Source organism: Ambystoma mexicanum, chromosome 7q (genome assembly GCF_040938575.1).
Source record: "Ambystoma mexicanum isolate Mex_15411 chromosome 7q, UKY_AmexF1_1, whole genome shotgun sequence".
Taxonomy (NCBI): Eukaryota; Metazoa; Chordata; class Amphibia; order Caudata; family Ambystomatidae; genus Ambystoma; species Ambystoma mexicanum.
Window position 1 is genome coordinate 486,264,957 of NC_090941.1, and position 23,502 is coordinate 486,288,458.

Consider the following 23,502-nt stretch of genomic DNA (forward strand, 5'->3'; position numbering starts at 1 on the left):
GAGGGGGATGTTGTCGTTTGCGAGTGTTTGTTTTGTGTGTTTGATTTGCATGCAGTGTGCAGGTGTTGCTGCAGGTATGATGGGATACATGTCAATGGTTGTCTTGTGAGTTGTTGTTTGCATGTGTTGTATGTCACTGAGGGGTGCCTGTGGCTATTGAATTTTGGGGTGCATGTATGTGTTAGCTGCACTCAGTTTCATTTTGTTCATTGTCTTCAGATCCTTCCGTCTGGGAATGAGAGCTATTTCCTGTGATGAAATTTGAATGGCAACTGCATTCCAAGGGTACAGGTAAAATGTGCATTTATCTTGATCGTTATGGAATGGATACTTTTGTTGCTGCATGCCTGCATGTGGTCATTCTGGTGGGTCGCACTCTTTGTCACAATTGTCTAATAGCTCTTGTTAATATTTCTTTTGTGGATGGGGTTTGTGGTCATGTTGAGTAACTTGTGTGTCAATACTGCAGTGCTTTTGTACACCCCACAATAGGGACTTGTTAGTACGCATCGTGCACATTGTAGGACATGTGTGCAGCTATTTGAAATTGTGCTTGTTGTATTGTGTGTCCATGTAAATTATTGAGGACATGCATGGCTTGCAGCTCAGACATGATGTTTCAGGATTGATCAATGCTTACACATTTGACAGGTATGTTAGTTAGTCAGATCTGCCAGAGCGCTAGAGGACCACTACAGGGCGGATAGTGCGCTGTATCAATAACCTTTAACTTTACACATGGGATGGTTATGGTGCCAAAGAGGTGATTTAATTAAATGGTTGGCATGGCGGTAGTGATGTCATCACTCTTCAATGTGTTTCTTTTGGAAACACTAAAAGAAATGTCTTTTTAGTTCTAAGGAATGCTCACAAATTTGCACTTCCAAGGGCACTTTCTCAAGGTGGTTTTGTCATCATTGAATGGCACCTTGGATTTGGCGGGATTGTGTGCACTCCACAGGGGAAGGATTTTATGTGAAATAAGAATGCACAAGCTGGGTACGTGCAGCCTCTCCACGTGCCCTTTGCCCAGCCATACGCAAGCGGTGTGCCTGTGGGTGGGTGTGAATGGGGTGACACCACCATGTCCACCGGAACACCACGCTGCGTTGCAACATTGTGCAGGACACATGCTGCCACAATGATCCTGCAGACTACTGGTGATGCATATAGCAACACACCACCAGAGCGGTCAACGGAGCAGAAACGTGACTTGAGCACCCCGAATGTGCGCTCCACTATGCCCCTAGTTGCAATAAGGACAGCGTTGTACCTTACCTGGGCAGGTGTGTTGCGGTTGCGTATGGGCATCATCATGTATGTGCTCAGAGGGTAGGCACTGTCCCCTGTAGAGGCGAGATGGTTGTCATTGTCATTTTTTGTCAGTATCTATTGGTCTGTGTGCAACATGCTTGCATGTGCATGTCCATTCATACTCACCAATGAGCCATGTGTTGCCATGCTGGCCAGCTTCCAGGGCCCGGTGTAGGAGGGACATCGTGAAGATGTAACTATCATGGGTGCTGCCAGGATAGTTGCCATACACTTCAGTAATGATGCCTTTGGCATCACACACAACCTAAACATTGATGGAGTCCCAATGTTTACGGTTGTGGTAGATATGCTCTGTTGCTCGAGTTGGACGTAGAGCAAAATGTGTGCAATCAATGGCACCTAGCACTTTTGGGCAGTGCGCCACTCCATACAAATCCTGGACCACTGTTTGCCTTTCTGCCGTCGCCCTGGGCATATAGATATGCCGGCGGACAGAAGGACGTGCAGTTATGATAGCCAACATCTGGTGTAAGCAGCGTGACTGCGTGGCCTAGGAGATGCCACTGACTGGCAGTGGTCCACTGGATTGAGCCAGTGGCCAACAAATGCAGAACAGTGAGCACCTTTTGCAAGGGGCTCAGTGCTTAGGAGCACATGGTGGGTGATGTGAGGTCATCTTCGCACTCTTTGACCAGGTCTAGGATGATATGGGGGGACCTATACCTGCCATAGACCTGGCCATCAAGCATCCCAAAAAGGCTGGCCCTTGGGTGGAAGACCAAAGCCTTTGCCATCCTCCTCCTCCTGCGGTGTCCCAGGATGACTGCTGCAACAAATGGTACATTCATCGTGGCTGTATGGAGACACTCAGTCTGGGGCGGCCATGCGGCCAATGGTCCATGTGTGAAAGAACCCTTTGAGGTGTACATGGTATTCGGCAACTTGAGCGTTTTCCCATGTACCAAGCCCCTTTGCGAGCGCACGGCCACAGGTGCGAACTGCCATTGATACCGGAGGAAGGGATGGATGTGGATGAGGTGAGCGCAATAGGCCCGGAACATATTCAAAGGACACGTACATAAGTTGATTGGCGGGACGGGGTCTTCAACGGGGAGTCTGGAGACACTGGTTCTGGGGTGGCCATGCAGCCAAAGGATCCCTGTGAAAAAGAACCCTTTTAGGTGTACATGGTATTCAACACCTTGAGTGTTCCCATCCCCCCAGACCCCTTGTGAGCGCACGGCCACAGGTGAGAACTGCCATTGATAGGGGGGATGGATGCGGATGAGGCGAGCACACCGATCTTTCATGATCCTCTTAGATGTTTGGACATGTTGTGGACTTACAAAGAATTTGTAACAACTTTTCATATTAACTCATTTTATATTTAGTTTGGTAAAGTGGATGGCAATGACAAACTACAAATTGTACTGCTGTGGTTAAGGTACTGTCTGTATAAATCCCTGGTATTGTCCATAGTCACTAGGAAATTTCTCACGAATGGCTCAAACCACAGGCAGGTATTACTCATTGAATGGGGAATCCCAGTCTTCCATGAATCCACCATGTAAACGCACAATAGGCCACATGCCTGTACCACCTGTGTAAGAGATACAGAAACAGTATATTTGTATGAACCCAATAATTGCCTTTATTTTGTTTGAACTAACTTCTAAAAAGTAAGGCATTGGTTGCAAAGTACTGACAGTAATTGTCATTTCAAGTAGGGATCAATTAGAAATATGAACCCCCATTCCAACAAAAATAGTTTTGTACATAGGGAAATATTGTTCTAAACTTCAAAAGGTAAGGAAGTGTAATAGTTTGGATGTTAAATCTAGTGATGGATATTTTGGTTTGAGATTAGTAAGAGAAATGTATTGAATTTACAGAAAAAAACTTTCGTCAGTGATCCATCGAAAGTTAAAATTATGTAGAACATAAAATGTTAGCCATCTCGGTTGTCAAACATCATATATAGACTAAACGTACTCATTACTTGGATCACGGGGGCGAACTGTAGCTCGAAGTACATGCAAAATGACCATTGCCATTCGCAACACAGATATTTTAAGGCAGGCTGCCCTGAAGTCATGCAGCTCAGTAACGCATAGGGTGGTGTGTCTTCTTTGGCAATGTAGGCCAAGCAGCCAGAGTTTTCTCTGCAACAGCAGTTCTCGACCACAGTTGTCATAACCTCATAACAATGGCAGGTACACCAGGTGGAAACGTCTTCCATGCAACTGGGTTCTGGCTCGGGTGATTGATCGTTACGGCTTTCATCTGATTCCCCATCGTCTTGGCTTCTTTCTCTTACAAGGCTTTCTTCTTCTGAATTTTCGGGCTTGTACTGGTAGGGCTAGGTTGTTGCCATAATTCCTGAATACTGAAGAAGTACAAAATCAACAGTAAGAAAAATAAAACAAATTTTTTGTATATAGTAACGACATGAGGTTTTACATTGAAATTCAATGTTAAAGACAAGAGAAGAAACAGCTATGCTACAAAACCCCATCGTGCAAATACAAGATTAATAGGCATTAACTTTGAAAGTTCCCAAGGAAACATGTAAAGAACACGCCATGTTAAAGTAGAATTTAAATATGGTTTGGTAAAGACATTGGTACATAATATAAGAAATGTTTAAAATAAACAGCTACTACTTAGTTAATTCATTTTAGGCCGTCTAAGGACCTGTTCCTAGTGCGTTGTACTTGGAAGATAGCTGAAGAGAGCAGAAGCAAGTCAGGGAGGCTCTAAATGAAATACACTGACATGAAGGAGAAAGAAACTCCAATGTTGTGTGATCAGAAAGGGTTTGTTTATACTTGTCGAGGAAAGAGGCGTCTTGGCATTTCCAGGGAAACATGTCAATAGATTGCGCACAGAGGACGTTAACATGAAACGTGCATTAGCATTGTGAAAAGGGGCGCAAGCGTCTGGTGATGTCAGCTTTATGGCCGGCAGATCTGAATTACTGCCGCAAGGGTACTTGAATTCAGAGCAATGGAACAACAGATAAGATTAGCACAAGATGGCGGTACCCGACCTGTCGTTTTCGCATGTGTAAAAGTAAGGAAAACTAGGGTAAGATGCATTGGACATTTTTACGATCGATTGATGTATGCTCAAAAACACATGTCTGATCGATTGGGCCAATAACATTTTTGAGCGAACTTCTCCTTTAAGCAAAAAATAATCCAAAATTGATGCATGAGGATTTTTATAGGATTATTTAGGAATTGCATTGTGGATTCTTTTTTCAATTCCAAACTAACAAGGATTGCAATTAACATATTTCGGGTGTATTAAGCCAAAAAGTAAACCAGATGCAAGCCAAGCAGCACAACATGAATTTCTGCATTTGAAGGAGATTTGAAGATCATTTAAATGTTAAAAATGCAGTAATAATTCACTTTTAATCGAGATATTTTTGATAAGGGTGGTGGCAAGTATGGTATGTTTTTCTTACTGAAGAATTCCGTCCTGGAAGTTCATCCCTTCCATTGACAAGCACAAAGAAATGGTATACAAACTGTTATGGGGGTCCGAGGTCTCCGGTCCCCATCATAATATGGATTCTCCTACAGGTGAGGCGGCCTGATGGGCCCATGATCCGCACTGCGGACACTGACACCGCTTTATCAATGTAACTGTAACTGCCGAGTGGGTGACCGCTCTGCTCTTTTATTAGAGCGGGACACGTGTCTACACACGTGGCCCCAACATGTGACCTTGGCACGAGCCACAGTGCTCGTGCTGACATCACAACATACCATGCCAAGGGTAAAGGCAAATGAATGACAACAAATTAGGATGGCATGTGTTACAACAGGGTTCGATAGCACACATTATTATGCACATACATATATTGGTGGGTGACACACCTTTGGAGCTTAGTTCTTAAAAGCTTTATTAGGCCAATAATACGGAAGTGGGGATAACCCCACTGGCTGGAAAGGCCATACCGGGGATACCGGGGCCACATCGGCAGATGATCACAGGGCAGTCCCACTTTGTCCAGTCGGCCAGGGTGAAGTACTGACCACTAGCCGGCAAAGCTGCGCCTGGGGTACCAGGGGCCATATTGGCTGTCGTCTTGCCAGCAAGTCTCTGGCCCGTCTGCTGTAGGATGGTCCTCCAGTGGGCCTGGGTGGTCTCTGTCCCTTCCGGCAGACCGTAGTCTGGAGTCTTTCGGACCCCCTATCCCCCATGCAGATGGGGCTAAGGGGAGGACACTCTCCTTGCGTCCCTCACCAAGTGAGGAACCGCTGAACGGCAGCAGGCAGACCCACACCCAAGTTCCCCCTTCAAGCAGGAGTTCTTCCTTGTTACCACCGTGGTGGCAGCCCCATCCTGTTGAGGTTCCCTGCACTTGCTGTGATCGGGCTGCAGCGGTACGGTGTTTGGGTGCAGGATAGGCAACTGTCCAGGTCACACCATTTGCGGGCTCCCTTCCAGGCGGGAGTGTTCAGTCACTGTAGCAGCATGGGCCACTCTTCTACTCTTGAGCCTCTACCCCAGGAAGGAGTTGCTTGAGGCAGTGCATCTCGCCCCCCGACAGGAGTGCCTTGTTCGAGGCAGTGCACCTCTCTCCCTCACGGGAGTGCCTTGCATGAGGCAGTGCCCCTCACCCCCTGAAGGGAGTGCCTTGCTTGAGGCAGTGCACCTCTCCCCCTGATGGGAGTGCCTGTGTCGAGTGTCCAGAGGGGCAGTGTGCTCTTCTGGCTTTTGCCCCAGGCAGGGGTGATAGCGCTGTCGCAGACCGTCTGTTCTCCCCCATGCAGGAGTACCAAAAGTCCTTGTAGCGGCATGGGCTGCCTGCTCTTTCCCAGGCAGGACCACTGAGCTACTGCAGCAGCGTTGGCTGGCTGCTCTCCCCCAGCAGGAGCTTGTCCCATTGGTTAAGCAGCATTGGCTGCTCTTCTCCCCCCAGGCAGGTGCTGATTCGGCATGTGGTGGGAGAGCCACTAACTCCCCCAGGTAGGATTTGTCCTAGTAATCAGAATCTTACATTTTTTTTCATGCAGTGTCGAGCGCGCTGCTGTCCCTTCCCTCCCAGGCAGGAGCTACAGATTGTTTCTTTTGTTTCCAACATACGAGGCAGCGTCCGGCTCCTGCCTCCCCATGCGGGAGCCTTGATTAGATCGGCCAACAAATGCCATTCTAACCCCCCCCTCCGGGCTTGAGAAGCATACTCTTTTCCCATGGCGGCTGCAGCTGAGGCCGCACTGTTCTCTCTCCCCCAGGCGGGAGATTCATCCGTCGCTGTGGCAGCAAGGTGGCGCCTCCTCCGACAGGGAAGCATGCTCCTCACCCCATTTGGGAGCATTCCCTTGTCCTTTATGGTTGTTGGGTAGCCCACTGCATTCCCTCCTGAGGTGGGAGATATATAGTTTTTTGTACTTTTTTTAATAGATGCAGCGTAGGCCGTGCCGTTTGCTGTCCCCAGTCGGGAGTTTGAAACACACTTTGGCGGCGGCGGCAAACCTTGCTGCATCCCTCTCCTCAGTTGGAGTTCCTATTCGACAGTGGCAGCGGTCTTTTGTGCCTTTTATCTCCCCCAGGCAGGAGATTATGGTGAGGAGATGTGTTGCTGGCTGGGGCAGCAGCGCACCGCGCTCTCTCCCTCGGCGGGAGAGTCATTCCACAGGTGCTCTGCTACACCGCGCCATGGCCCGCACCTTCACCCCCCCTGCAGGAGTTATGACCATGGGACATCATGGGGGGGGCGAGTGCCGTGTTCCGAAGCGGCTCTTGGGTTGCACTGGGAATGGCCAGGCTCCCCCTTCAGGGAGCGCCGGTACCACGCCACTCTTCACCTTCCTTTTTCTTCCTGGGTGACTGGCTGCATGCAGATACCTCGTCGCCAGTTGTTATGGGGGACCAGGGTTTTGGGCCTCCATCATTATATGGATGCGATAGGCTCATGATCTGCACTGGGCACAGCGCAGCAGGAAGGACAGTGGCACTGCTTTACCAGAGTAATGGTAACTGCCGAGAGATCACTCGGCTCTTTTATTAGCGTGCCACGTGTCTACAGATGCATAATGGTGGACTTAAAATTAGGAATTTGACAACCATAAATGCGATTTGCACGATGCATAATGGTGGACTTATAAAATTAGGAATTTGACAACCATAAATGCGATTTGCACAAAAACCTTTTTCCAAGCTCAATTTTGTTGAGAAAAGGAATGGTTGTGTTGTTTGTATTTTTGAGAGATGTTTACATAAAAATGCATTTTTGCACAAAAAAACGTTTTCTAAAAAATGCAATTGTTGAAAAAAGAACTGGTGTCTTACTTATTATATGTAGAAAGAATGTGTATGTTTAGAAATTATGTATTTACATGTTTTATGAAATTTCAATAGAATAAAATGATATTTTTTTAACAAGAACACAGTCTCCGGCCCTCATCAGGCTACTTTTGAAACACATTTATTGAGGTTTCAGTCCATAGGGCATCATACTTGTTTAGTATACATTGATCTTATCCAGATTCCCATGTAGGGGCTCCCCACCTTTAGTTTGTTGGGTTACACACATGGCCCCAACATGTGGCCTTGGCAAGAGCCAAAGTGCTTGTGATGACCCCTGAACTAGAGATTTACCAATAACTAATACACATATTATAACTAGCTGACTAACTCACAGTGGTCGATGAATGCTAAAGTAGAAATGCTATGCTCTAGCCAGATTCTATGTCAAGACTCGGAGGCACAGATTATGCTCTCAACTTTCCTTTACTACTCGAGCAGCAAATCAACAATAAACAATTATGAAAAACCATGAAACAAAAACTACAATTCCCAGCAACCTGCAATGAATTCATAGTCCGTTTTTCATAAGCTCAGAAAAAAAACCATGTGATCCCTCAGTCCAATCATATCTCATCTCCATCTATAACCACTGCCTGAACCATAGTCCTTCCTCTTTCTTTGCTGCTCGAGCAGCCAAGATAAGTACATTTCGTTTTATTTTTATTACATATGATGTGGCAATGATTTTATGGTGATAATTTAATAGGTGCGCGCGTGCGAGGTTAGAGCGCTTATAACGCTGCGCGTTGAGGGAATAAAAGATAAGTATATTGATGGGGGCAACCCTGGAAAACTACTTATTGTATTACACGGCACAAACTGAGGAACATGAGTGACTACTCAGAGGGCTCAGAAGGTCCTCATGTGAGCGGCCTACGCATGAGCAAAGCGATTCAGAGGCTGAATAGTGCCAAAAGACCCCATAGGGAAAGGGACATAATACAGGACCTGGCGGCTTTGTCGCAGGGCAAGGCGCGCAGGGAGAAAGGGGGGGAAGCAGGAACTTGACCCGCAGGGATTGTAGCTCCCAGACCCCCCGGGTTCATCACGCAGAGCGGAAAAGAGAAAGGCAAGGTCTTGTGCATAACATAACATAACTTCAAGGGAATCTGATGATGAATACTGTAGAAGCAGTTCGGAATCGGACGCAGACAGTACATCAGAGAGTCAGACCTCCCCAGATGATGACGAGTGGGAGCCCAAGAGCAAAAAAGGCAGGAGGGAGGACGTTGACCCACAGAAAGATTAATTTGACCCGGATGAGTTGGTACATCCGAGGTCTAATGAGTGGGACCCCCCCCCCAAAAGAATTGCAGAATATATAAGGAAAGGATTGAGAACACCCATGAGCAGGCAAGCGAGATGCAAGTTAAGAGCCGAATGCCCTAGGCCGAGGGTTCTGGACGGGGTGGCTGAGACCCAAGAGGTTGATGAGAGGATAATCACGTTCCTGGGGAGATATGGAAGGGACGTGAAAAGAGGGATTGACAGGTCCTGGAGGTCCTGTCAAGACAAGCTGTTAGACATGTTGGGGCCTATTACTAGAATCTGGCAGCTTGCTGAGGGAGCCAAAACAAAGAAAGAGCCCATAGATTCAGAGATAGTGGCTGGATGGGCACAGAGGACCCTATGCCTGTTGGGGAATGCCAACACGGCGTTGGCCAACGAAAGGAGGAGATCCATTTTAATGAAGTTGGACTCCAGGCTGGGTGAGCTGGCTTCATCTGAAAAAGCGGCAGCGGCGCAGGGCAAGCTATTTGGGGACCTCTTCATTAAGGATATGGCAAAGTTTGCCAGTACATACATGTCCATGGACAAGGCTCAATCTTCCCTTAAGAAAATTTTCAGGAGGAAGTTTTTTGACAGGGGTGGAGGAGGAAAGGGTCGCTCGTCCAGCCGCAATCAATACAGAAGGTCCTATAACGACAGAACCAACTGGAAGCAAGAGGATCGGAGGTCGAACCCTTTCTTCCCTTCCAGGGGAAGAGGCAGGGGCAGAGGTTGGAGAAGTAATAGTAGACAACAGCACCAGAATAATTCAGGTGAGAGAAATAAAAGCAGTGAAAAAGGTGGGATTAAACATTCCTTCGGTAGGGGGAAGAGTGCAGTTGCATGTAAGAAAATTGGAGGAGATATCCTCAGATGCATGGGTGAGGCAGACTGTGCGGGGATTTCAGTTAGAATTTTGGCAGGAACCATCACAGGTAACCTCACCGAGGCAATTAAGGTTCAGCAAACAGGACGAGGATCTGTTAGACAGAGAAGCAGAGTTACTCAAGATAAAAAAACGCAATAGGCCAGGCTCAGACATTCAGTGAGGTTTCATAAGCAACCTGTTTTTATTGAAAAGAAAAAACAAGGTAAGGCCAGTAATAAATCTCAAGGGTCAGAATTATTTTCTAATATACAGACATTTCAAGATGGAAGGGATTCACCTTTTAAGAGAAGTTCTTCAGAGAGGTGTTTGGTTAGCAAGGATAGACCTCAGAGATGCATATTTAACAATTCCGATTCATCGGGATCAGAGGAGACTGTTACAATTCTTATGGAAAGGAGAGAAATGGGAGTTCAAATGTCTTCCGTTTGGTCTGGCGTCAGCTCCATGGTGCTTCACCAAACTTTTGAAACCAGTAGTAGGACACCTGAGAGAACAGGGGATCCGAATGATTATTTACCCGGATGACATCTGCCTGATGTGCCAGGACAGGGAGATTCTTGTGGAGCAGATTCAGAAAACAACAGTTTTGCTGCAACAACTGGGTTTTCTGATAAATTGGGAAAAGTCATAGCTAGAACCAGCACAGGAGATGGAATTTCTAGGCTTCATCTTAGAGACAACTCAAGGTTCACTCAAACTACCGTTAGAGAAGGTGAATTCCATAAAGAAGGAAATAAAGAGTATGATGACAAGACAAGAAATCTCATTGAGAGAGATAGCGAGGTTGGTAGGTCGTCTGTCATCGTCGATTCAGGCAATATTTCCAGGACCTCTGCACTACAGAGCATTACAGAGGAAGGGACTATCTTACAAACAGAAGGTGGCTATATCTCAGGAGGCGAAGTTGGAGCTGGAATGGTGGTATTGCCACATGGAGGCATGGAATGGCAGGGCGATATTTGGCACATCCCCAGACCTGGTAATAGAGTCGGATGCCAGTCGTTGGGGATGAAGTGCCAGATATGGAGATCAATCGACCGGGGGGAGATGGTCGGGTCTACACATCAATTGCCTAGAGCTTCTGGCGGGATCCATTGCAGTCCGTTGTTGGACTCGGGAAGGAGTGAAATGTGCCATTATTTTAAAGATGAATGTTACGGCAGTCAGATACATAAATCGACTGGGCGGGACGAGATCCAGGATGCTGACAGAGATGACCAAAGAGTTTTGGCAACTATTCCTCCAGAGGGGAGTCAGTGTGATGGCAGAACACCTGCCAGGAGAACTCAATCAGGTGGCAGATTTGAATTCGAGATACATGAGGGCTCCAACGATTGGCAGCTGGACACCTCAGTATTTCAGGAGATAATACATCGCAGAGGTCCTTGTTAGACGGATTTGTTTGCGTCGAGATTGAACAAGAAGATCTCCAGGTTATACAGCTGGAAACCAGATCCGGAAGCGACAGCGACAGATGCATTTCTCCAGGTTTGGGGACCAGCGAAAGAATACGCCTTCCCTCCGTTCGCCATGATAGCGCGCACAGTGGCGCAGGTTAGGAGACAAGAAGCGATGGTGATTCTAGTGACTCCAGATTGGAGGGGTCAAGCATGGTTCCCGGACCTTCTGGAGTTGTCGTATGATGCTCCGATTCTGCTACCACACAGAATGGACATAATATTAAGTCCAACAGGAGAAACTCACCCATTGGTTCGTTCAGGGAACTTGAACCTGATAGCATAGGCGATTTCAGGAAGACCTGGGCCAAGCCAGGACTTTCCGGGACGGCTCAAGAATTTATTCGAGAGGCCCGAGCTACCGGGAAGGCCTACAGAGTGGGATGGAAAAGATGGAGTAATTGGTGTACGGAGAGAGAAGTTGATCCCATACGAACGGATGTAATCCATATAGTGAATTTTCTAGCAGCAAAGCGGCTCAGGCAAAAGCTTACAGGACCATTAACAACTACAGATCTGCGATATCGGCAGGTCATGAGTACATTGAAGATGTATGACAGGGGAACATCTGTTCATTTGCAGATTACTGAAAGGGGTCAAGTGTATGAGACCACCCAGACCAAGATATTCACATATTTGGGACATGAGTGTGGTATTGAGGATGTTTGAGGCTTGGCCGAACAATTAGTATTTTAATAGAAAAGCTCTGTGGGCTAAGTTAACTACTCTGTTGTGTTTGGTATCTTGCAAGAGAGTGTCTGATGTGAGGGCTTTAGAGATAAATAGGAAATCCCTTTCACCTTCAGGGGTAATATTTTATATTGAGAAGAGGACAAAGACAAACATTAAATCAGTTGAGTATATGGCTTTCCCTGAGAAGCCCAAGTTCTGTCTTGTTAGGTGTTTGAAGGTTTATGAAACCAGGGCGAATATGGTGAGGCCCAATGGGGAATATCAATTGTTAATAGCTACTAGGAAACCTTTTAAAGTGGTAGCATCGGCCACGTTGTCTAGATGGGTAAGATGGTGCATGGCAGAGGCAGGCATTGATGTGGGTCAGTTCGGAGCTCAATCGACAAGAGGTGCTATGGCGTCATCAGCCTTTATGGCAGGAGCCCGCCTGGAAGATATTTTGAGGGCGGCAGACTGGTCTAATGAAGAAACATTTAAGAATGTCTATTTTAGACCGGTCGATCAAGTACCACCATTGGTGGTAAGTAAGCTTTAAACGAGCATAATCTGAGCCTCTGTGTCTTGACATAGAATACAGATTTTCCATACATTTGTTACAGAAAGTCATGATTCTATTAAAGACTTGGAGGCGAAAGATTATTCCACCCAATTCAATTGCTACAATCAAAAGTGTGTAAATATGGTATTTAAAGAGTAATGTTGTAAATGGTACCGTAATAATGTTGTTATGCGATTGCCCACCCGTTCATGATGAGATAGGTAATGGTATGTATTGTTTTAACAGGAGCAGACCAGAAGACAACAACGCCATGAGAGGGCAACAAAGTGAAGATTAAGAAGTCGTCTACCGGTTGGGACGCAAGTTTAGGATGTTCGATCAGCAGAAGAAAGAGGAAGGACTATGGTTCAGGCAGTGGTTATATGTGGAGATGAGATATGATTGGACTGAGGGATCACATGTTTTTATGAGATTATGAAAAACGGACTATGAATTCATTGCCGGTTGCTGGGAATTGTAGTTTTTATTTCATGGTATTTCATGGTAATTTCAGACCTATCTCTCTTCTCCCATTCCTCTCCAAACTTCTCGAACGCCTTGCATACTCTCAACTTTCATCCTTTGTCACTAATTCCTCTCTCTTACCACCCTTCCAATCAGGCTTTCATCCTAAACACTCAACTGAAACCGCTCTCACCTCTATTCTTAACTCCCTTCTTACTGCTCGCCATGCCAAACAATCCTCTATCCTTATTCTCCTTGATCTCTCTGCTGCCTTTGACACTGTCGATCACCCCCTTCTCCTTCATACTCTCTCCTCCTTTGGCTTCAAAGGCTCCGTACTCAACTGGTTATTCTCCTACCTCTCTTCCCGCTCCTTCACAGTCTCCTGGGGTGGCCGGTCCTCTCCCAACTATCCTCTTGAATATGGCATACCCCAAGGCTCTGTACTAGGCCCTTTCCTCTTCTCTCTCTACACCTCCCTCATTGCTCCTGTTATCTCCTCGTTTGGCATCTCCCACCACTTCTACGCTGATGACACTCAACTCTTCCTCTCTTTCTCCTCCTTCTCTACTGATCTCCACCTACAACTCTCTTCCTGCCTTACTGCCATTAAGAACTGGATGTCTTCCCACTTCCTCTCTCTCAATACAGACAAGACAGAATTGCTATTCTTTCCCTCTAACTCTCTTCCCCCTTCCGATCCTCCCCCTTTCATTCACTTCCCTCCCTCCAACCTTCCTATCTCTCTTCCAGCTCGTAACTTAGGCGTCCTCTTCGACTCCACTCTCTCCTTCTCCCAGCACATCTCCCTCACTTCTCGCACCTCTCGCTTCCACCTCTTCAACATTCGCAAAATCCGTCCCTCTCTCACTTTTCACGCCACTAAACTCTTAATCTCCTCCCTCATCTTCTCCCGCCTCTTCTACTGCTCTTCCTTACTCTTCGGACTTCCTACTTCTAACCTTGCCCCTCTTAAATCCATCTACCACTCTGATGTTCGCACCCTCTGTCTCCTCACCTCCCGTGACTCCATCTCTACCTCTCTCTCCTACCTTGGCTGGCTTCCCTTTCACTCCCAACTTAAATTCCATTTTCTATGCCTTGTCTTCAAATCTCTCCATGGTCTTGCCCCCCCTTATTTCTCCTCCCTTCTCTCCTTCTACTCCCCCTCCCGTTCCCTTCAATCCTCTGACCATTTCCTCCTCACTTCACCCCACCTCCCTGTGCCTCCTCCCCTTTTCGATCCTTCCAACTCTTAGCACCTCTACACTGGAACTCCCTTCCTCTTGATATCCGTTCTTCCTCCACCTTCACTTCATTCCGCACTTCCCTTTAATCTCTCCTTCTCCATTCTCTGCCTTGAAACCTCTTCCCCCTTCTACTCCCCCCTTCCTCACTCTTTTCCCCAACTATCTCCCCTCCCTTCTTCTACCTTCCCTCCTCCACCCTCCCCATTCCTCCTCCTTCCCTCTTCTTCCACTCCCCCCTATCTTGCCCCTCTCCCTGTCTTCCCTATCCCTCTCAGTTAATTGCTCTTCTCACTGTTTTATTGCTTGATCGATTCATATTGTAATTGCTTCCTTGTTATATCGTTCATGTTCTATGTATTGTTGTTCCATGTACATCGCTTTGGCGTAAGGTGCTTTATAAATAAAGAAATACAAATACAAATGGTTTTTCATATTTGTTTATTGTTGATTTGCTGCTCAAGTTATTATTATTATTAATAATTAAAATGATTAAGTAGTAAAGGAAAGTTGAGAGCATAATCTTTCGCCTCTGAGTCTTTAATAGAATCATGACTTTCTGTAACGAATGTATGAAAAATCTGTATTGTTATTGGGGCCTTGGCAAGAGCCACAGTGCTTGTGTTGCACCCCTGAACTACAGATTTACCAATATTTAATACACATACTATAACTAGCTGACTAACTCACAGTGGTCGATGAATGCTACAGTTGAAATGCTATGCTCCAGCTAGATTGTTAAACGGATGTGTTTCTTGCACTGAAAATGTATTGGTAACTCTACCCATATTACATCTGAGAATGGTATCAGTTCTAACGCTCCTTACAGGATGGAATGACATTTGTGTCTTTGTTCAGTGTTTAAGCTTTGTTGTTTTTGCCTTTGCTCTTTTCAATGTTTTCTTTTGACACATGCATTCAGCCATTATTGTATGTGTCCAATAATTTGTGCATGTCTTTCTTTGCCAGATTAATAGAAATTGTATCTAATAAATGTGAATTTGATACCCACGTTGGCGATAACGCACAATGTACTTTGTTCAAATAGGATATAGAACAAACATAAGCCCTTGGAGAAAGGGCGAGCTTTTGCTGTTGTACTGCATTACGTGGGAAAAGAGAACCTACGAGATATGAGACACGAGATACGGAATCCATTAATTCATTTGAACTGCAATCGCTGTAATAGCTCTAAGAGGTGCGTGTGCCCTTAAGAAGACCATGGTCGGCTGTGTCAGCTGACCATAAAAAGGCCGCCTCGATGCCCTTGCGGCGTAAGCCCTCGGAGAAAGGGCGAGCTTTTGCTGTCGAGCTGCATTACGTGGGAAAGAGAGCCTACGACATACGAGATACGGAATCCATTCATTCATTTGAACTGCAATCGCTGTAATAGCTCTAAGAGGTGCGTGTGCCCTTAAGAAGACCAAGGTCGGCTGTGTCAGCTGACCATAAAAAGGCCGCCTCGACGCCCTTGCGGCGTAAGCCCTCAGAGAAAGGGCGAGCTTTTGCTGTTGTGCTGCATTACGTGGGAAAGAGAGCCTACGAGATACGAGACACGAGATACGGAATCCATTCATTCATTTGAACTGCAATCGCTGTAATAGCTCTAAGAGGTGCGTTTGCCCTTAAGACCAAGGTCGGCTGTGTCAGCTGACCATAAAAAGGCCGCCTCGACGCCCTTGCGGCGTAAGCCCTCGGAGAAAGGGCGAGCTTTTGCTGTTGTGCTGTTGTGCTGTTTTGCGTGGTTTTGCGAGGTCAGAACTCCTGGCTCTCTACATCTGTTTGCTTGCCTCTCTCATATCACTGCTGACAGAAAGGAACAGAAATGAGTCGGCGCACAGATGGATCTGCTGCTCCACCTTCAAAGCTACAGAAAACGAGAGCCCAAACGAGAAAAGAGACGCAATCCGAACCCCAGCAAGACTCCACAGAATTACCTCCATCTCTGTGACGTAGAGTTCAAACAGAGCAAGTAAGTATATCTCACTCGCATGACTTGCATGCTTCGTATGACTCAGATGAACCAAACAACGCTGTTATGATGATGCCTGGTGGGGTGCACTGTGCAGAAACTATACCAGACAGTATAATCGAAAGTGAAAGTGCAAATGGGAATAGTAAGACACTACCGCTTTCTGTGGAAAACATGACAGACATTCATAGCAGGCACCTTGAATGTGCTCAGAATGAAGCGCCGCAGACTAATTCAAACCTCACTCTAGAGAAACCCGGGAATTACAAACAAAAAGAGTACGCTGGCGTAGAAACAGCGCCCTCGGTGGCGCCCTTTGAGGTAGAAACGCCTGAATTTAATAGTGATGCAGTGATAAATATCATCACTACTCTGACCCCTCATCAGGTGAGACCACTGAATAAGCCGCATTCACCACATTCGACAAAAATGGGATGTATTGAAAACCACACATGCTTATCCACAACAGAGCAAATAAACATTCTGCAAAACAAGAAACAAAGCCTCTCAATCTACGAAAGTGCATCAGCTTCTCCAGCCTATATGTGTGGAAAAGTCGCTGGGAATCTGACTGATGACGTTTTCTATAACGGAACACTGACTAATGAAGAAAAAACAAACTCCCCTAACGATTTTCAAAATACACACCTATCCAAAACTGCATTAAAAATGCTGTGCTCACTGCCAACTGCACAAAGCCTGGAAAATCGTCGGGATTCTATTGGCATTGCAGAGAAACTAATAGCCGACCTGGCTCGGATCAACAAAGCCTGGCATGACCAGCACAACGCACACACTGCCCAAGTATTTTCCATACGTACACCTGAAAGAGCGAAAACACCAACACAAGCCTCTCTTCCAAATACTAAGTTAAATACTGTATCAAGAGACAAATCCATCCTCAAACGCAGACAAACTCATGTTATTAGTTCTCCAACACTGCAATGCTCACAGCGAAAAAAGCTTAAACTTGGTGAAAAAGAAACAAAGAGTAATCCTAAAACAAGGCCAGAATCTACGACATTTGAGCATGACACACAACCCCCAAGGAACATGGAACGACACTCCTGTCAATCTCAAACATCCGATAGCACATCATCTGACTCCTCACTAATGGAGCGTCCCTACCCCAAAATTAGGAACTTTAGAAGATATACTCAACAAAAACAGGATAGAAAAGATCGGCACACAAAGCCTGAGCGAAAAATTTCGTCAGGCAAAGATTTACAGGCAATCATTATGGCAGCTATGGGCATGTCCATTGCCCCATTTATTAAGCTTTATGAACACCTAAATGAAAACATCAAAGATCTCACAACTCTATCGGCTCTTCAAAACACCAAACTAATGGAAGCTGAAAGAAAAATCACAGGCTATAAAAAGGATCTCTCTACCATTAGCAGTAAAATGGATTTCCTGTTAGAAACAGTCTCGGTGCAGATGCAAAACAATAAGGAAGAAAAAAAACTTCTTGCGGAAGTAGCTAAAGAAGCTCTAAAATTATTTAGACATAATTCTGAGCAACATATGGAAAACATTAACACAGAGAAAGTGCCTGCAGGAACTCTCGTGACATCAAAAGGCACCGATATTCCAAATCTAGTGAGATGTAGACAACCAGCCATCTCAATAGAAACCTATAGCCATATAGCAACAAATGGCAGACTTGGAATCTCCAAACTTGATTCAACAACAAAGAATACCGTACCTAATACGAAAATCTGTGACACTCTATGCTCAAAAACAAAAGAGGCAATAATGATAGACAGTTAGACAGTATTACAAACGCGGATCAACCAGTATTGAGAGACACAGGCACAGATCTAGCAACTCAAGATTTGACTTCCTTTGACGAAGCGTTGGAAGACAGCCGCAAAGTGATTAACCTAGCAATACTGGACCCACAAACTCCTTCATCATCCAAAACTGTTTCTGAGACACCTAACGAAAGCACAGAAGGAAAACCGGGAACTACAGAAAAACCGGAGATAAAATCCAACAAAAATCTACCCACTTTCGACATCTTTAAAGGAGTGAACTGCCCCATGAGGCACATTAAAACCTTTACCTTTGGACAAACAAAAACCCAGGGGAAAAAACTAAAAATTAACTAACGAACAGGATGAGGCGAGGAAACGGATCAAGAAAATTCTTACGAAATATAAAAACCGTCAATTTAACGGTCCACAATAACACTGAGACTAAAGAACAAAATTTAAAGAAAACAACACCGAAACAAAAAATCACCAGTGTTGAAAATCCCAAGTCTCTGGACGGATCACAAAATGATGAAGGATCACAAAATGATGAAAACGACCTGATTAACTTATCTACATATGATGATGTCGAGGAAATCCCTCAAACAGAGATGGAATGTCCTGAAAAAAAGGAACCAAACTCATCAACAGTAGAACCCATGATCCCAAACGTCGATATTGCAAATACTAACGAGCCTTCCACTGCCCATCTCCAGAGTGCTGTAAAACAACCGAAACAACATAGAATCTGCAAATTGATGATGAAAAATACAGAATTAAACACTAATGAAGAGCCGGGTACTCCATTTTGACAATGGAGGAAAAGCCCGCAAAACAAATGGCCTCTAGGCTGGAGGCAAATGACTACGCATCTGAGTCACTAAAGATGGAAAATGCATTGGAAAAAACAAATAAAACACAGAAATATCGTCCAACTCAAAATACATTAGATTCACAACCACAACTTAAAAACGAAACAAAAACTATTGCCCAGTGCAATAAGACAAATCATAAAATAACGAACAAAAACTCAACATTTGAAAGACTGATCTTAGAAAAGGTAGAGGCGATGGAAAACTTTGTCCTAAACCGGTACTATATAACCAGGCTTTTCCATCTTGTGCCTAGCTTGCGAGCCATAATCCCAGAAGACCTAAAAATTGTAGAATTCCACTGTGAGCAAAGAAATGACATAGTAACCTTACATCTTGCCTCAAGAAGGATAAGAGACCTATTACTGGATGCAGTACCTGCATTACTATCATTGGGCTTTGATTTGTACTTCCAGCCACACAACGATGCTGTACAAGAACGCCTGATCAAGGGCATGATCAACAAAACCCCCAAGAACGCAGAAAATGGTAACACAAACGAAAAGTCACCGGTAAGCAGGGCAAATCTGCCACCTACGCTCACAGGAACAAAACCTAAAACCAAAGAAATAGGTCGACAAATACTAGAGGAGCAAATCGAAATAACGATCGAAGGCAATACTACAAAACTTGACAAATCGATCAGCGAGAACGGAAATGCAAGACACAATGAAGATGAAAATTGGGCTTGGTTGGCCTCCACTCTAAATAACAAACAGCAAAAGTAATGCCAGAACCATTGGGAAAATCGGACACTGAATGTTGGATCGTGGAACACTCGCGGATTTAGCCATTTGTTCCACACACAATGTTCGCAGAGTTTAGACCTGATTTGCCTCCAGGAAACATGGTTAAGGGAATGCCCACTCTCTTCCAAATTTGAAATAGTCCTAAATCCTGCTATCCAACAGAGAAAGGGTAGACCAATGGCTGTACTATTAATAGCCGTAAAAAAAGAATCTGGCCTTAGGATTATTGAGTCCAAGAATGTTACACCCTATATACAAACTGCCAAAATAAAGATACTAGGCACTTGCGGGTCTGAGTTCCTTTATATTATCAATCTTTACTGGAACCAGATCGCAACGGGAACGATAACATTTATTGACCAAGTGACTGCAATTCTAGACGAAATTCTCGAAAATTCAAGCGTTGCTCAAATAATAATCTGTGGCGATTTGAATATCGACTGTGTGAACATAGATACAAAGAACGCATCGAAAATAGTTAGAAAAAAGTCATACGAGGAAGCGACCCGTCTATGGTGCCTCGAAATGGACTCCCGAAAAGTGACAATTCTCAACGAAAACTTGCCTGGTGACACACCGGCAAACCCAACATGGAGTAGAGAAAATCAGTACTCAATACTTGACTATTTCTTTGTATCAGAATCCTTTTTACCAAAAGCTTGTGACCTGAAAGTATGTAAGATGGAACACAGCGATCATAATCTCCTAAAAATGACCTTCACTTCTAGCAAAAAACGTACACAAAAATCATGGACACATGACATCTCATATCGCTCAGGAAGGATAAGGTTAAATCTGAAAACTAGTGACGTAAATCAGATCACATCCATTATGGCACTAACATCTGATGCGATTGAATATCAGCACATACTTATGCAATTTGCAGAACATAAACAAGGGCTTAAACAGCGGCGACTGCAACACAAGCACAAATTTGATATTCACATATTACAACGAAAACGTATGATGCGTAGAGAAATCCGAAGGCTATCGTGCAAGGATAAAAGTCTTTTTCTTGCAGGAAAAAAACTTGAAATCCAAAAATATCGTAATTGGAGAAAGGTTTATAACGCAACACTGCTCCAAAATGATTCTGAAGAGATGCTCAAAAAACTAAAAAATAACAACTCCTCTGAATTTTGGTCCTTAGTAAATAACATGGCTACACCAGAAGACACGATCCAAACGTCACTAGTTTTGGAGGAAACTTGGGTAAAACATTACACAGAAATGTTCAGTAGCTCAAAAGCAAAAGGTAAGACAAATGCTAAAACTTTATCGTCGTGGCATTTGTCTTTCGACAAAACGGACATCTTCAGCTAAATCATAAACTCAAGCGGTTCAAGAGCCCCAGGTCCAGATGGGCTGACAAACTATATGCTAAAACAAAATCCTGAAGCATGGGCCAACTTCTGCAGCATGTTGTTCGAAAGAATAAAAACCAAATGTATGACACCGAAAACATGGAAAAATGCCATCATAGTACCAATATTAAAAAAAGGTGACAGATCCAACCCAAAGAATTATCAGCCAATCGCTTTGCTTGATGTGCTGGGTAAGATCTATGCACGTCAATTGCAAAAAATGCTGTTAGCATGGTCGACAGAAACAAATCACATTGATACCCGACAAGCTGGCTTTGCCAAAGGAGTTGGTCTACTACTGAATCTACTAAAAATGGAATCAATTAGGACCAACGCCCCAATCTGTGTGGCTTCAATTGACTTCTCGCACGCCTTTGATAGTGTCAACCGACATATCTTATGGGCTAAACTTGAAGCTTGGGGGTGCCTGGCAAGTCTACTCGCAGCAATAAAAGAACTGCACTCAGATACGACCATACAGATTAGACTAGACTGAGGTGGCACACTATCTAAATCGGTAAAAACATACAAAGGCGTGAAACAGGGGTGTCCTTTGGCGGCCATCATATTTAACCTATTTATTTCGGATATAGGGGATACCCTTAACAGGGTAGCAACTTTTCCACCAAAAATCCATGGTTCTCATATAGGATGGTTAATATATGCAGATGACCTAATACTCTTAGATGTCACTCCGATAGGGCTACAATGAAGGTTAGATGCCCTTGAAAAGTTCGTCAACGAAAATGATCTCTGCATAAATAAACAAAAATGTGAAGTACTGACACTACGAAATCTGTCAAACCAAAAAAGAGGAACCAAACTATTTGTTTTGTATTTAGAAAAAACACCTCTCAGAACATCATCCCACATCAAATACCTTGGATCCTTGATAAGCTCGAACATAAACGACGGACCATGGGTGGAAGAAACAAAAAGAAAATGCAAACAGTTAGCCTGTCAAGCCGCGATTATAAATAAAAAGTACGGAAAATTTTCAGCAAAACCAATAAACGACTTTTATCGACAAAAAGCTGTCCCAGCTTTAATATACGGTGCTGAAAACATGTTTGGTTGTCCATATGAATTATGGGACACACTGGAGAACATTTTCTGGACTAGAGCATTACATTTACCCAAGGGCTGTCCTACAAGTAACATACGATAAGAACTGGGGTTGATAGCAATAAAAGCGAGGGTGAGTTGGAATGCACTTATCCTGTACAGGAAGACTGTTAGACAATCCAGTTCCACAATTCAAAAGCCTTCAAAACCCAGCCTCTGACCTACAACACACGGTACTATCAGAGTGGAGTAATCTTTGTATAGGGTTAATGGACATAAATAACATACAAACCGAAACTCTGATAAAAAACCCTGATAAAGCAAAACTGACGCTATGGAGATCAGATTGGCATCGAACCTCTATAGCGCGAGAAAGCTCACGTTTGATGAAGGATGCTCCACCAGAAGCCCGCGAGTATGATAAACTACAGTCTTACCTAACTCAATCACCTGATCAAAACACCAGATTACTATTTTTGCAATTTCGACTCAATCTGTTTCTGACCAAAGATCGCACAAAATCTTGGAAGCAGAACGAAAGTGCAAATAAAACATGTCGTTTTTGTAATTACTCAGCGGAGACTCTAAAACATCTGACTCTATTCTGTAAAAAGGTTAGATCATCACGAACTAAATTGTTCGGAACACTCTTCAAAGAATGTCAAACTTATAGTGCCATTTACTGGTGGAAAACCATGTTCGATGGCTCAAACCGAAAAATCATGTTTGGACTGGTAATGTTTTTAAAGGATCTAAAAACTTGCTTAACTGAAGCAAATCCCACATCTGCTTCGCAATTAATCTAGCCTTAATGGACCTATGAACATGGCGGAAGATGACTGAGAAACTTATTGCGTGTGGGATTGTAAAATGATATGTAATGTGACTGAGAAAGAAACATTTTTAAAGGTTTTTTTCGAAACCAAATAAAAATAAAAAAAAATAAAAAAAACAAACATAAGGACTTGTAAAATAACCTTTACCCAATACTTACATTCATTCAGATACAGCGATTTAGCTCACTGTCAACATCTCACACGCTTCCTGTCGGGACACCTTTGCTGTATTTGACATCGCAGAACACACGCTTCCATTGACAAACAACCCTCACTCGAAATCGTCAAACCACCGGATCTCTTCCAGTCGTGTCACATGTAATTGACATTGTCAATACTGTGTGACTCTCAGGATAAGAAAGGGTTAAATTGCCCGTCTCTAGACCACTCCACAGCAAACGAAACAGCCATCTTATAATGTGGGTATGTCCCATTCCGTTCCATTATAGTTCAACTGTGAGGTCAATAGTTCTATTTTTCTAATAAGTGGCAAATATAATATTTTTACTGCGTGCAGTAAATTGTCGGAACCAATAATACTATTAAAATTAGTAATAGAAATTTGAATATCTATTTTAAAGCGTTTATAGAAATTAACATACTTCCTAATATTGTAAACCAAATCCGACTGCATTGTGACGTGTATGCACAGGAAGCGGTGGGTTGAGTAATAGCCTCCGCTGTTCTCGAAAGCAAGTCAACGACGTTTTTAAATGGCTTCTGTTCCTGC

The 23,502-nt window shown here is 44.3% G+C and overlaps 1 long non-coding RNA gene across 1 annotated transcript; it reads right to left on the reverse strand.

Moving 5' to 3' along the window:
• Positions 1-2,902: 2,902 nt before the first annotated feature.
• LOC138527798 (uncharacterized) lies at positions 2,903-23,093 on the reverse strand. Its single transcript, XR_011284045.1, has 2 exons — positions 22,931-23,093; positions 2,903-3,661 (listed from the first exon to the last, which is right to left on the reverse strand). It is a non-coding gene; the product is annotated as an uncharacterized lncRNA (long non-coding RNA).
• Between the last annotated feature and the right edge of the window lie 409 nt (positions 23,094-23,502).